This window comes from Lygodium microphyllum, chromosome 12 (genome assembly GCF_053477565.2).
Source record: "Lygodium microphyllum isolate KBCC chromosome 12, Lygodium_microphyllum_v1.1.10, whole genome shotgun sequence".
NCBI lineage: Eukaryota > Viridiplantae > Streptophyta > Polypodiopsida > Schizaeales > Lygodiaceae > Lygodium > Lygodium microphyllum.
In genome coordinates this window covers 46,142,204-46,157,303 of record NC_141146.1, presented here as the reverse complement: position 1 = coordinate 46,157,303, position 15,100 = coordinate 46,142,204, and positions in this window count along the sequence as shown.

Genomic DNA, 15,100 nt, shown 5'->3' with positions numbered 1-15,100 from the left:
TCTTTGTAATCCACTTACCACTAATCCTTCGAGTTCGTGAACATTGTTCAATGTTTGAGATGTAGATTGGATCCATATTGAAAAGATCAATTCATTTTGTATTTATGGAAAGATGAGGTTTAATATGGACTAGCCGGTCTAGCCAGCCAGACCTACCAATCATGTATCGCACAATATGTGAGCTTTGTGAAGCTTGCAAGGTCGCAAAGCAAGCACAAAATAGGACAAACTCCATGCTCAAAATGTAAACAAATTGATACGATGATGGATCCATCAACCCATGTACTTGCATAATGAAGCTTAGCAAATCCTAAGTGAACTGCCTAAAGCTCGTTGGATGAACTTTGACTAGGCGACCATAGGTTTGGGAAGGTCTTATTTGTATAGCATAAAAAGGTAGTAGGTCGGCATGAACAATAATGTATTACTAACTCTTGCTAGTTGGTCAAGGAATATTCTCTTATTATCAACGATGTTGACCTTGAACCTACATCCAAGGGTTTGCTAGGCCCCTAAGACCCCCTGAAAGCTGAGACCCAACCAATGCCTATACTCACATGTGGCTTCTCTTAATAAGGGGGGCCTTACAACTTTGGGCATCACAGATCATTGGTGGCACCTTACAAGGAAGAGTCATTGAGCAAATCTAATATATACCAGTGTTCTGACTGCTTCACAATAAGTGAAGTTGCCTTGCTAGCACACAGTAACTTCACTTGACAACCCATTTCTCCTCTTTCTCTCTCTTCTTTTCCCACTCTATTTCTAATTTGTTATTTCTCTCTCTCTCTCTCTCTCTCTCTCTCTCTCTCTCTCTCTCTCTCTCTCTCTCTCTCTCTCTCTCTCCATTTTTTATTTCTCACACCCTTCTCTCTCTCTCAAAATTTTCTCACTTTCCTCTCCCTTGATTTTTTTCTTCCCTCTCCCTTCCCATATTTTCCTCTCTCTCTCTCTCTCTCTCTCTCTCTCTCTCTCTCTCTCTCTCTCTCTCTCTCTCTCTCTCTCTCTCTCTCTCTCTCATCTTTATCTCTTGCTTTCTCTCTTCTCATCTCTCATTTATTCCTCTATGTCTCTCTCTCTTTCATTTCTTCCCACTTCTCTTTTGCCTCCTCTCTTTCTCTCTTTCATCTTTTTTCTCCCTCTCCCTCTTTCCTCCTTTTTTCTCTCCCCTCTTTTTCCTCCCCCTCTCTCTTTCCTCTTCTCTCTCTCTCTCTCTCTCTCTCTCTCTCTCTCTCTCTCTCTCTCTTCTTGCCTTTCTCTTTCCTCTTTTTCCTCTCTCTTCCCTCTATTTTTTCTTTTTTACTTTTCTCTCTCCTACTTTTTTCTTCTCTTTGTCATTTCTCTCTCAATCACTCACTCACAAACACACACACACTCTCTCTCTCTTTTAAATATCCCCCAAATCTCTCTCTCTCTCTCTTTCTCTCTCTCTCTCAATATTTTCTCTTTTTTCTCTCTCTCTTTCTCAATCCTTTTTCTTCCTCTCTTTTCTCTTTTTTCTCTCTCCTTTTCCTCCACTCTCTTTCCTTTTCTCTCTCTCTCCCCCCTCTTTTTTCTTTTTTTCCCGAAGCAAGGATAATGAACGAGCTGTCCAATTTCTTATTGTGTGTGTTAACCATCATTGAAATAGAGATCAACTATGTGATTATCATGTGCCTTCTAATGCACGAGAATTCAAGGGTTTTCGGGCTGCACTGCTATAAAAGGAGGCTATGGCAGTGTGTCATGTAAAAATATTGAACCTCCTTATGCTACAGAAACTGTGTCTCTAGAAAATCTGTATGTATATATAGCCAATAGTATGGGTTGTTATAAGTCTTTTCTAGCCATGACTAAAGCTGAAAGAAAATACTTCTGTCATGTAAAAAGGGAGCTAAAAACTTATGACATTATGGCTGAAAATAAAGATATTTTGGGCATTTTTTTGACTGATTATTACTGACACATTGGCTGAAATATATGGAGCTGCTCATATAGAAAATCAGGTTGAAAATCAGTCCATAAAAGTATGTACATTGGTTTACTCAACAAGGTTGAAGCGCAAGTGGAGACAAAATACAAGACGGTGGATAAGAAAGTCAAGCCTATGGCAGTCCCACTACCTCCTAAAAGTGAAGGGTTGACTGATAGGGCAGGAAATCAGCCAAGTCTTCGTGATCCTTCCAACATTGGTCACAAGTTTACATCTGAAAGTACAAAAGAGCTCAAATTAGGTGAAAATTCTTTCCTTTCACTGGTTGAAAAACACTCTTTTATGCAAATGCTAATGAAACATGGGATAGCTTTTGCATTTCAGCCAAGTGAAATAGGCTGTGTGGATCCAAATATTGTGGCTCCTATGGTCATTTTTACAGTTCCACATGTACCTTGGAACCTCAAACCTATTCCTGTTCCAAGGGCGCATTTGCCCAAATGACTGGAACTTCTAAATGAAAAGATTAGAATGAAGATTTTGGAACCTTCTTCAGCACCTTACTCAAACTAATGGTTTACTGTGCCTAAGAAAAATGGATCTTTACGATTCATTCAAGATCTACAGCCTATCAATTGTGTCAAAATCCGAAATGTTGGTTCGGTTCTAATTGTTGATGAGTTTGCTGAAGCTTTTACAGGTAGAGAAATTTATTCTATGGGCAACCTATATTCATGATATGACCAATTTCAGCTTTCATTAGAAATCTGCGACATTACCACAATGAAGACACCCCTTGATGAATGACATGCACAAAGTCTTAAGGGACTTTATTCCACAACTTACTCTTCCATTTCTTGATGATGTACTTATCAAGGGATGTGAAGTCAATGAAAAGAATGAGGAGCTTGACGAAGATGGTTGCAGGACATTTGTAGTTAACCATATTCATGATTGTGATAGGTTTTTGACAAGGCTAGAAAAGGTACATCTTACCCTTTCTGTAGCTAAGTCAATTTTTGGAGTAGAAGAAGTCCCAGTGCTCGGTCATCTATGTGGCCCCTATGGACATAAACCTTCACCAATCAAGATGGATTCCAATAGTAGAATGCAAGAAAAATGCACAAATGCTTCAAAAGTAAGAAGATTTCTTGGCGCATGCGTATTGTATCTCATATGGATACCACATTTTGCTCATGTAGCAAAAAATGTTTATCAATTATTAAGAAAAGGCCAAATATTCTCTTGGGGTAATGAGCATACTCTCACTATGCGTAAATTAAAGCTGTTAATTTCAGCCCCCAATAACTGATTATTCAAATGGTCAACCCATCATCCTTACTGTGGATACAAGTTCCATTGGGATAGGATGGGCTGTTGGCCAAGAGGATCTTGAAGGTAACAGGTATGCAATTTGTTTTGGGGCAAAAGTTCTCAATGAACGTCAAAGAAGGTATGCACAAGTAAAAAGGGAATTGTGGGGAGTTGTAATAGCATTAAAGTGTGATCTTGAATACTTTATAGGTACTTCCGTAGTGGTAGAAATTGGTTGTCTTCCACTCTTGGGTATGATTTCCAATTGCTCTACACCCAACATTGCTATGCTAAGAAGGATTGCATATATTAAATCTCTCAAACCTGAATTAAAGCATATTGTAGGAAAGGTGAATCCAATTGCTGACATGCTATCACGTGCAAGATATGACAATGAAGAAGAGATGATGGAAGAAGTTGAAGCTGAAGAATCTATACTTCATGAATTTCATTCCATGGCTGCTGAAAATACATTTTCAGTTATAGCATATACTGGTCCAAAGCTGAAAACAATAGGCTGGTCAACTAGAAGTTAGCATGCTCATTGCATTGCTCAAGTTCTAGTTCATTTCCTTAAAGAAGGTTATGAAGAAGAAGTTCGGCCAATATTTGAGCACAATGAAGAAGAAGGAGACTTGGACTAATGAGGAGTTCAAGCATATGAATTTCATGAAAGCTTGTGGGCACAACATAGAGGCATATGGGGAACCTTTATTAAAGTCAAAGAAAAATATTGGTGGCAAAACATGTATCGTGACATAGCACATTTTGTTGAAACATGTTTTGTGTGTCAAATGTATTCTATGCTCAAGCATCGAGATGGGCTACAACTGTTACAATCGACTTATCCCTTGTACATACAGATGGGTTATTGATCTTGTAACCATGCCTACAGGAATATGGAATATGCGATATTTAGTGCTTGCAAGAGAGGATCTAACCAATCAAGTTGAGGAAACAACATTAACAATCAAATCCACTCAAGTTGTTTGTCGTTTTTGGCTTGAAGAAGTGTTTTGTAGATATGGTTGTGTGGGTAAAGTAACTGCAGATAGAGGAGAGTTGGATGCTGATGAAGCACGCAACTTCTTTGCTCAATTGGGTATTAAGTTGGCTTTAACATCAGCATGCAACCCTGAAGGCAATGGGAAAAGTGAGAGAGGGAGCCAACCTATTCTCAAAGCTCTAGCAAAGTCTTGTAGAGAAAAGATCAAAGAATGGCCTAAAATGCTACCTTTTGCATTATGGGCTGACTGGACTACTCATAGTACAGTGACTAGCTATATGCCAGTTGAACTTATGCATGGACAACAACCAATTATGCCAATTGAAGAATCTATTCTCACATGGATTTTTCTACCTTGGGAGGAAGGCATCAATAGAGAAGAGTTGCTGACTTTGCGCATATGGCAGCTAGAAAGAAGGCCTGAAGATATTCAAGCAGTTATTGAGAAGCTAAAGACAACAAGACTAAAGAATAAAAGAAGATTTGATAAGCGACATCGACTTTGGCCAAGAGCAATTCAAGAAAATGACTAGGTGCTTGTCTATGACAGTTAACCTAGACAATCAATATAGTGCTTCTAGGAAGATGGTAAAGCGTTAGTTTGGCCCATATGTGGTAAAGGTCATTCATGACAATGCCACATATTCATTGGCTGAATTGGATGGAACAAGCATGAAGATACCCATTGCTGGAAAAAGAATCAAGCTCTTCAAACGAAGAGGAAGTTCAACATATGAGCTAGAAGACTTGAATATAATTCAAGAGCGTGAAGACATAGAGGAAGAAGAAGAGGCAGAAGGTAAAGACATTGACATGGCAGAAGATACTTCTTTTGACACTGCAAATCCATAAGACTTTGGTACATGCCAAAGGATGTGCAGGTTAGGAGGGGGTGGATGTCGTATTGCTACACACACACCGTGTAAAAAAATCTAGAGTGTGGCTTCCTTTTAAATTTAGAGAGCCAATGCCACTTTAGGCATTAGAGTTAATGTCCATGGTTCAAAATATTAGATTTTTTTGGATAAGTTTTAAGTCAAATTTTGATATTCTAGATATTATCTCTTGTAAAAATCCATAAAATTATAGAAAACTTCTAGATTAGGATGACAGGTAAAAGAAAGCATGTAGCTTTTAGCCAATTTGAGAGGATTTTATATAAAAAGAGAGATTGACGAAATCGCGCGACGCGCGGTCGCTGTTTTCAAGCAGTGAAAAGCACTGCGAAGTGGGAGATGAAGAAGGAGTGATCCAGCTGAATTTTGGTCAGGTGTCTTGGTATTTGACCCCCCTTTTGGAGCTAATGGAGGCATCAGATTGGGGATCTAAGCATCATAGAGGAAGGTACTATTTTGTACACGTTTTTGTCTATTAGAGTTATATTTTCTCATAATGCTGAAAGAAAGTCACAAGCTTCATCTCTGTTAGTATTCTTCTATATTTTCTAATTCTTTTTTGGAGTATTCTTCTACATCTTCAATCTCTTTGAACCCCTTCTCTTCCGTCTACTCCTCTCCCTAAATCTACCTTCACTCTGTTGTCTCTTATCTTCAAGAACTTGGCTTGAAACCTTCAACCCTTCTCTTATCTCTACCATCTCCAAAGTAAAAGCTCTTGAACCCCCATACATTCTTCTCTTGCCAAGCCCCTGTGGTGACCTTCAACCCTACGCGTTGCGACACCATCTCCTATTTTTTATTTGTTTTCTTTTCTCTCTCTCTCTCTTGTTTATTTCTTCTCTTTCCTCTTTCCCCTATCTCCCTCGCTTTCTTTTTTTCTCTCTCCTCCCCTTTCTATTTCTCTCTCGTCTTTTTTCTTTTCCTCTCTCTCTTTCTCTCTTTCAAGTTTTTTCCCTCCCTATTTTAATATTTCCTTTGTCTCTTTTCAGGCTTTTTCTGTTTCCTCTTTCTTCTTCTTTTTTTTTCTTCTTCTTCTCTCTCTCTCTCTCTCTCTCTCTCTCTCTCTCTTCTTTTCTTCTCTCTCACGTCTCTCCCCACCTTCATCATTGTTTTTCTCTCTGATCTCTTTTCCTTCTCTCTCTTCTCTATTTTCTTTTTTCTTCTTTCTCTCTCCCTCTCTCATATTTCTTCTCTTCTCTCTTCCCCCCTCTCTCTCCTCCTTTTTCTTTTCTTCTCTCTCTATATCTCTCCCTCGAGTTTTCCTTCTTTCTCTCTCATTTTTCTTTTCCTCTCTCTCAAGTTTTTCTCTTACTCTCTTCTCTCTCAAATTTTTCCTCTTCTCTCTCTATTTCTATCTTTCTTCTCTCTCTCTCTCTCTCTCTCTCTCTCTCTCTCTCCTCCTTTTCTTCTCTCTCCCCTCGATCCCTACTTTTGTTAGTTTTTTTCTCTTCTCTCTTTTCCTTCTCTTTCCCTCTCCTCTTTTTTCATTTTTTTCTTCTCTCTCTCTCTCTCTCTCTCTATCTTCATTCTCTCTTTATTTTTTCTTTTTTGTCTCTTTCTCTCTCTTTTAAATTTTATCTTTCCTCTCTCTATATTCTCTCTTTATCTTTTGGGGTGTGTGTGTGTGTGTCCTCCTCCTCCTCCTCCTCCTCCTCCTCCTCCTCCTCCTCCTCCTCCTCCTCCTCCTCCTCCTCCTCCTCTTCTTCTTCTTCTTCTTCTTCTTCCCGCCCCTCTCAAGGTATATCAAAAACTAGGTCAAAAAAAAATTACATTAAAAACACATTTTGAAAATATTTAATTAAAAGAGGGTGAGAAGAGAGAAAGAAACTTTTGATTTTAAAAGGGGGAGAAAGAGATGTTTTAGAAAAATTTGATTTAATGGAGAGAGTACATATGAGAGGGAGGATTTCATTTATAGGGAAGATAAATTTTAAAATAGAGTTTAAAAATATTTAATTAAAAGAGGGGGAAGAAGAGAAAAAAAGGGAGAGAATTTTATGTTTATTTCAATTAGAAAATTTTAATTGAGAGAGAGAGAGAGAGAGAGAGAGAGAGAGAGAGAGAGAGAGAGAGAGAGAGAGAGAGAGAGAGAGTTTTGATTTAAAAAGGGGGAGAAAGAAACGTTTATAAATAGTTTCAAAAGGGGGAGAGAGAGAGAGAGAGAGGGAGGTTAATTGAAAAATGTTTAATTTGATTGAGAGAGGTTAATTGAAAAATGTTTAATTTGATTGAGGGAGGCTAAATGAAATAATTCATTCTTTCTTGGCTCTGTTCCACAAGTCCATCCATACTTGGAGTCCTTTTTGCTTGAGTTTGGCTGCAATTTTGAATTGGATCTTAATGGGGGGGAGGGAACTGCTTAGTCAAGTTGACTTTTTGCTACTCCAACATAGGGGTCATTTGGGTTTGTGCAGGGCCACAAGGGGTTTGTACTTTTGCCTCAAATAAATAGTCCCAAGCCCACCTTTATCTTTTGGGAGTATGTAGGTAGCCTAGGCTACCTAGGGGATTTTGAATTTGTTAGGATCTCCTCCCCATAGGAAGTTCCTATATAGGGCTTCAAGTTGTTTCAGTGCCCCTTTGGGTAGCCTCTATCCAAGGAAGTAAATGTAGAAAAGAATGAGGATGTGCTTGAGTACCACACACCTAGAAGCCATACCTTGTTGGAACACTCCCACCTTTCCAATTTATTTTGGACTCTTTCGATAACCCAGTTCCATCTCTATGTAAGGGTAACTTTGAAGCCCATTGATATCCCGAAAAGTTGGAAGACCTTGCCTTTGGGAATGACTTTACACCCTTCCTCAAGGATCTATTGGGGTGGAGCTTGGATCAGGTTCTAATGGCTATTTTCTCATGGTTGATTTGGGAGCCAGATGCTAGATAAAAGGTTTTAAGATAGTCCCAAAAGGATGCTAAGGATTCACCATCATTGTTAACAGTGGCTTTAGTGTCATTTGCGAAGAGGTTGAGAATCATGTCTCTATCATTGGGGAGCCTTATGCCTCTGATTTTTCCCTGCTAGATTTGTTCTTGGACTAGTCATCCTAGACCATCTAACACTTTTGCAAATAGGAGGAGGGCTAGGTTGCATGCAACCTTTTCTAATGGACCTCCTTAGTCTAAATGAAGTAGTGAGATCCCATTAACCACTATAGAGGTGGTAGCATTCCCAAATAGAATGAAAAATCTCCTTCCCAAGCCCATATGAGTTAGTAAGAGATTACAATATAAAGTCCCATTCTAGTTTTTCATATGCTTTGTTGAAGTCGATTCTCATGAATACATAGTCTTGGTTGTCTTTCATCATACTCAAAACCTTTCCATAGACTTATGATTGCATCTAATATATAACTTCCTTTAATGAAACCTTTTTTTTCCTTTCTAATCTAGGAGTGGAGCTGATCGGTTAGCTGACACACTAGGGATTTGGAGAATATCTTCTAGGATGAGTTGAGGCAAGTGATTGGCCACCAATTGCAAAAGAGGTCTCTATCACCTTTTTTTTGGATCTGCTTAACAACACCCTTGTTTATGGAGAGACAAAGGCAACCCTAGTGAACTGCCTCTTTTCAAACTGCAAGAAGTGGGGAACTAGCCAGTGTTTGAAGTGTTGGAAGAATTCATTCAGAAGGCCATCTAGTCTAGGGGGGATTTTTTTTTGGATAGGGAATCTATTGTGTCTAATATTTTCACTAGAGAGAGGTCCATCTCCATAAGTGGTACTAGCTCTTGCAAGATTACTTTCTTCCTATAGCTTGATACTATGGCCTTAGCTATGGTCTCTCTTAAGACCATCTATATGGTCTTTCCAAATATGTAAAAGAAGTGATTGCACGTGATACACAAATTATCTTCTTGATTGGATGCACAATAGCCTTCTACTTGTGTAATAAGAGGGGCTCTTGATAGTAGATGTTGAGGCTATGATCTTCGATCTCCTCTTCCTTCCTTAGGGAGTCTTTTGTGGAAAGCAACCTAATTTGGAGCTGAGGGTCCTCTCTATTGATCCTTTCTTCCAACAAGGTGATTTCCTGGTATAATCATGCTCAATGCTCTTGCTTGCTAACTTTGCTCAAAGTATGTTTTTCCTTGTGAAACTTTTGAGTCTCCTTGGTGGCGACGACCCATGCTTTGGTTGGGTTGTCCCTTGAAGGAAAAGGTTATTCCACATGTTTGTAATACCTTGCTAAGCATAGTGGAATTTGAACAATTCTAGGTTACCATGGAACTATCCTAATCTAGGGGAGGGTAGGAGAACTTGTGTAAGGATAGTCATCAGGTGTTTGTGGTACTAGAGTGTGGAAGATCTTTTGTTGATAGTTGAGAAGGGAATCTAGGAGGCTTGACGATGTGTAACACCTATCTACTCTAGCTTTCCTGATATGGGGGACTTTTGATTGTTGGACTAGAAGCCAAAATTTTGGCATGTGTCAACTAGCCCATGGAAACTTAGAAGACCCTCCCACTCCTTGCTCTCTAGCCCCACTAATATAAGTCCTCTAGTCTCAAATCAATCTACAAGTGATTCTACCATAATAAAATCCCTTGTTAATATTAGAGGGCAGGGGATAGATTTCAATGAATGTTAGGTGTCCACCCTTGCATGGTGCATAGATTGAGGCAATTGCCCATACCTCTTGGTTTTCCAGGGTTGTAGCCATCCAATTGTTACCTAGGTCAATAGTCACCTTATGGAGGAGAGTGGACAAGTTGGAGCTTATGACAATTGCTACTTCACCTATTCCTTCACAGTGATCTGTGTAGTACCAATAGAATTGTTTGAAATGCTATTCAAGTTCTTCAAGAGGGGAGGTCCAACGACTTTGATTTCCTCTAGACATATTATATTCACCCCAATTGCTTCTTGGGTTGTCCAGTTCTTGATTAGTCTAGCCTTATTAGGGTTGGTTAAACCCTCACAATTGTAGCTTAAAATATCAATCATGTTAATCATTATTTCTTACTACTTGTAGAATTGCCACCTTTGGATTTGGAGCCTTTACCACTGGAAAGAGGGCTAGAATTTTGAGAAATTTTTCTAGAGAGGCAATGCTTGTTATTATCCATGTTATTCGCATAAAAGGGGAGAGGGGTACCTGGGGTCTCCCACAAGGGTTATGTGCCTAAGGGGAGAGACTCATCCTTCGCTTGTGACTCACTATTTTTAGATAGTGCTTCCATGTTGTCTTCATATAGAAGCCTCTCATCTACTTCATTGATTTCCTTTTCAAAGTTGTTAACCTACATCTGTGATTCTTGGAAAAATTGGGTGCCATTTACAAAATCATCATGAGAGTTAGATTCAATTATTAGTGATTCTCCTAATCCCTTACTTGTGGTGGCCACAACATCCTCACAATTAACTAGGAGAGCTGCATATCTATTGCTAATGTTTAATTTATGCAAGCTAGTTTCCTTGTTGAGTTATTCTTTTGCATGTTATTACTATTAATTTTCTTATGTTGCACCTTTTGGAATTTCTACTCATCAATCAAGGGAGGATTAGGCTTGGGCTCATCTTTTTTCTATTCCTTGCCCCATTCTAGGACAATGTTGAATGAAGTGTCCTTGCTTCATGCATTTGAAACAAGCATTTGCTAAATTCTTATAGACCATTGGCGAGGCCCTAATCGGTTGACCTTTAGATTTCCTTATCATGATCATTTCTTTCAACTTCCTACTTATATTGATCTCTATTAATATATGTGGGTGCCATTTGGGGTTAATGCTAGAGATCGATCTTTGGCCAAGTACCTTACCTAGGGGCATGACTATGGAGCCTAGGAGATGATGAAAGGGGTTAGGTAGATTGGGAAATTCCACCGACAGTGGGATCGTCATTGGTTTTGATCCATTGGGATTGAAGTCTCGAAGACCATTCAAACAAGGTGAGAAGGGCATTGTGGAGCATCCATTGTCCATGTGACAAGATAGAGATACCCATCCCTTTGGTTTCAAAAAGAAAGACGAAGAAGTTGGGAAGGTATCTAGTTGGGAAGGTATCTAGTTGAGAGAACCCTATATCCTTGTCTTTCCTAGTTATCTCTAATCTTTGCTCTTAGCACCTTGATGGGAGGGCAAGAGTCATGGCAGAGCCCTACCAATGCTCTATAATGATAGGGGAAGAAAACACAATTCAACGCCTCATAATCATATGTTATAGAATATCTATATTCATCCTCTTGGGAGCCTTGCTGCTAGGTGTAGTCTTGCGAGTGGTGGTTGAGCTCCTCAATCATCTCCTTGTTGGCTACTGATACTTCATTTGGGGAGTGTATCAATTGATTATTGGGGGATGATGTGGCCATCACCACCCTTTGGTTGAGGAGCGACTCCATACATGTTAGCAGAATATGTCTAGTCTCCATGGGTCCTTATTGCAAATGGGCCTGCAAGTTGAGAGCCAAAAGTGAATTCGTGATGAGAGACGAGGAGGCTCATATGGGCCTGATTGAAAAGAGGGTTAGGTTGAAATGATGAGAACGCATGCGAGGGGGGGAGTTTGAAGGATCATGTGAAGGGGAGAGGGCCACTTGTGGGAGATACTTGGGAGGATTCCATGTTCTTACGTGTCAAGGATACCATTTTTCTATGAATCTCTCCCAAAGGGTGGAAGAGACAATTCTTGTCCTATCAAGTGAGTGGGGGGGTGGGGGAGCATCACAAAATGGGATGGGATATAGGATAGTTGTGTAGTAACATCAAGGGGTGAGGGAGTTGCTATGGGGAGGACTGTGTACTCCATCGAGGGGGCAACCAACAATGGGTAATGTGGTATGGAAAGAGGGGGCCACATGGCCGCTCATTGCCTGCTGCGCACAGGGGATTCACTAGTAGTAATAAGGAGACATCAGTTGCATGCAAGAAATATATGAAAATACCCCTTATCTATCCCCTATTTATGGGACCTTACCTTGTAAAATGTACCTTCCTTCCCTTAAATAGCCCCCCTCCATTACATTCATGTGGCACCATATGGTAAACCCTAGTGGAGCCTCTAGGTGCATGGGTTGGCAAGAGCTAGCCATTCTCCCACCACTAGGTGGTTGAACTTCCTTCGCTGTTCTTTTCTCTCTCTCCCTCTCTCTCTCTCTCTCTCTCTCCTTGCTTTTGTCATTACTTTTTTCTCTCCTCTCTTTTTCTTGTCTCTCCCTCTCCTCTTTTTTCCTTTTTTCCTTCTCTCTCTCTCTCTCTTAAATTTTTTCTTTTTTCTCTCTTTTAAAACTTATATTTTCTCTCTCTGTAATTCTATGCGTATGTGTGTGTATTTGTTCATATTCTCTATTATTGTTATTACCATTATTATTCTGTTTCTGTGTGCATTCATATTCTCTCTTCTTCTTCTTCTTCTTCTTCTTCTTCTTCTTCTTCTTCTTCTTCTTCTCTCTCTCTCTCTCTCTCTCTCTCTCTCTCTCTCTCTCTCTCTCTCTCTCTCTCTCTCTCTCTCTCTCTCTGGTGCACAGATTGATCGCCGTATGCGCGCGTAATGAGCGTCAGAAGGTCCCCAAGAACAAAAGAACTCTACTTTTTACACAAAAACCAATGAAGAAAGCTTACATGACATGAACAAGAGACCAATTGGGTGCAATCTCCCCCCATGCCTTGTGTGAGCGCTCCACAAAGCATGTATTTTTATATATTATTCATCTTCAAGCTCAAGAAATAGCCCAATTTACAAAACAGCATGCTTTAGCTTTTGTGTTTGCTTTTGTGCCACTAAAGAATTAAAGCTATTGGGCGCCCAAGAAGTCAAGCGGTACCCAAATACAATGTCCAATACAAATATTTAAATCGTGCGCCCATGTACATACAAAAATAATAAATAAATATCAAGCGCTTTAATAAATAAGTTCGACAAAATATGGGCGCCATGCCTAAGATACGCGCCCATTAAAAATTGATGATAATTTGAATACACGCTATCCTCCAATGCTTCCCAATGCCACCACTACTTGCTCTACACATCAACTGAAGCATTCACAATTGTTAGAAAAATAATACAATGAAACCGACAAAAGTGAATACCTACCAGTCTTCAACTACAAAAATAAATTGGTTAGAAATCAATCCTAACCTTAATTTATTACGAGTGCGCACTCAAAACTCATAAACGTTTATTAATTTAAATATGTATTTTATGGAATCACCCGCTATGGAATCACCCACTTACACATTAAATTAACAAAACGCCCGAAAAGGATAGGCGTCCCCATCGACTTCTCGCACAAAGAATCCACTTTGTATATGAGCCCCGGTAATAAAATTTTACCGAATCCACCGCAAAACCTCACGGAATCCACCGTGGAATATGCCTCCTAGCATCACACACATACACACACACTCTCTCTCTCTCGATATGTCAAAAGTTGTTAACATTAAAGAAGACTTTTAAATGTCTAATTAAAAGATAAAGAGAAAGAAATTTTGATTTTAAAAGGGAGAGAAAGAGACGGTTATAAATTTTTGTCTTATTTGAGTGAGAGAGAGAGTACATGTGAGAGGGAGGATTTAATTTATAGGGGGAGATATTTAAAAAAGGATTTAAAAAATGTTGAGTTAAAATAGGGGAGAGAAAAGAAAAAGGGAGAGAAGTTTATATTAAATAATTAATTTAATTAAAAATGTTTAACTAAAAGAGGGGAAGAAGAGCGTGAGAGATAAAATTTTGATTTAAAAAGGGACGAAAGAGACGTTTGTAAATAGTTTGATTTAATTTAAAAAGGGAGAGGAAAGAGAGAGAGATAGAGACTACATGTGAGAGAGGGGAAGTTTAATTAGAGAGAGAGAGAGAGAGAGAGAGAGAGAGAGAGAGAGAGAGAGAGAGGAGATTAATTAAAAAATGTTTAATTTGATTGAGAAAGAGGAATGGCTTAGGGAATGAGAAGAGAGAGAGAGAAGGGGGTAAGTTTAGGAAGCCCTCTAGAGGACAATCAAAATAATACATTAGTATAGATACACTCAAACATGTACACAAGAAAGCAAAGAGAATTGTATGTGAATATTTTGATGTTGTGTGGATGTGGAAAGTGCATATTTTTATGTTTACTTATGTTCATTGATGTGTAACATATAGGTTTATTGTTTGTGTAGGTATTTGAATACATGACAATTGAAATGTTATATAGGTATTTAATGGTCTTTTTGTACACACACACACACACTCTCTCTCTCTCTCTCTTTCTTACTACTAGTCGACACACACACACACACACACACACACACACAGAGGGTTAATTTAGGATGGGTTGTGATGTGACCACTCTCAAACCTTTCCTCTCTACACACATTGCTACAGAGTCCCTTTAGCCTCTCTTGTAATGTGGCAGATGCACACACAAAAACTATACATAGGTTTGTACACATTCCCTTTAGCCTCTCTTGTAATGCCGCACATGCACAAAAAAAAAATTGTACATAGGTTTGTACACAATCCCTTTAGCCTCTCTTGTAATGCAGCACATGCACACAGAAAAACTCTACATAGGTTTGTAAATCTACTTATAAATAATTGTACCCCAACCATCTCATGCAAAGGTTCCACTTCAAATCCTTATTGAAATAAAATTTATTTTCCCAAGATATATCTTTGCCTAGCAACATTTGGCTTTCAATTTCATTTGGATGGTCTCGTACCCCATCTTTGAAAGATGCATTGTATCAACCTAAAGCATGCTTATTGAATATGAATGAGCAACAATGTTGTTGTAACTTATACGATTCCAAATTTTACATTTGAGAAACGTGTAGTGACATATAATTTGGAAATTATACCTAACAAAATGAAAGGTCAATCCTTAAGAAAGGTCTTAGCCACATTCCATCATAGTCACACAAACCATATAGTGCGGAAAAGTCCTTGATGGAACTATTCAATAGCATCCTTGGAGTATGTAACACAAATAAATTGCACTTTGTTCCACTATTTATGGACTTTATTTGCAATAAACTTGAAAACTATGATATTAT